Source organism: Sinocyclocheilus grahami, unplaced genomic scaffold, assembly GCF_001515645.1.
Source record: "Sinocyclocheilus grahami isolate Dianchi unplaced genomic scaffold, SAMN03320097.WGS_v1.1 scaffold67.1, whole genome shotgun sequence".
Classification (NCBI taxonomy): Eukaryota; Metazoa; Chordata; class Actinopteri; order Cypriniformes; family Cyprinidae; genus Sinocyclocheilus; species Sinocyclocheilus grahami.
Genome location: NW_015505246.1, coordinates 6,888 through 7,502, shown reverse-complemented (window position 1 = coordinate 7,502; position 615 = coordinate 6,888). Strand labels below are relative to the sequence as shown.

Sequence of the window (615 nt, the reverse complement as noted above, 5' to 3'; positions counted from 1 at the left end):
ACACCACACACATTTACAGAAAAAACAACCACAAACCTGACTCATGAGGTCCTATACCACAAAAAAACAAACAAAAAAGAACTTTACCACAACTCTTCTGACAGTAACAAACAATATGTTAATGGAGAATGGCATGAATGGTTATTAATTGTTAGCTATAAAAATCTTTTTTTAAATTTGTTCATCTTTAACAGGAGCACTTATTCTTTGTGATGGAGTATCTGAATGGAGGAGACTTGATGTTTCATATACAGGAAAAGGGGCGTTTTGATCTGTACAGAGCCACGTATGTCACACATACGCATATAAACGAGTTTCTATAATTTAAAAATGTAGTTGAACACTTGATTTAATGGGTACGTGGCATATAAATGGCACCAAAGTGAATGTATTAAATGGACTTCTCCTGCCAGGTTCTATGCAGCTGAGATAGTGTGTGGCCTGCAATTTCTCCATTCCAAAAGCATTATTTACAGGTACACACAACTGTTTCTTCATTGTTTTGTTGTATTTATGAATTACTCCACTCAGAATTCATAGAAAGGCATTCTGGATAATTTTCACTGTTGCTCTCTCCTTTTGCCAGGGATCTCAAACTGGATAATGTGATGTTAG

General features: G+C 35.4%; 1 long non-coding RNA gene across 1 annotated transcript; it reads left to right on the top strand.

Annotated features, from left to right (window-relative positions):
- The first annotated feature begins 131 nt into the window (after window positions 1–131).
- LOC107585197 (uncharacterized) lies at window positions 132–615 on the top strand. Its single transcript, XR_001609218.1, has 3 exons — window positions 132–286; window positions 414–476; window positions 587–615. It is a non-coding gene; the product is annotated as an uncharacterized lncRNA (long non-coding RNA).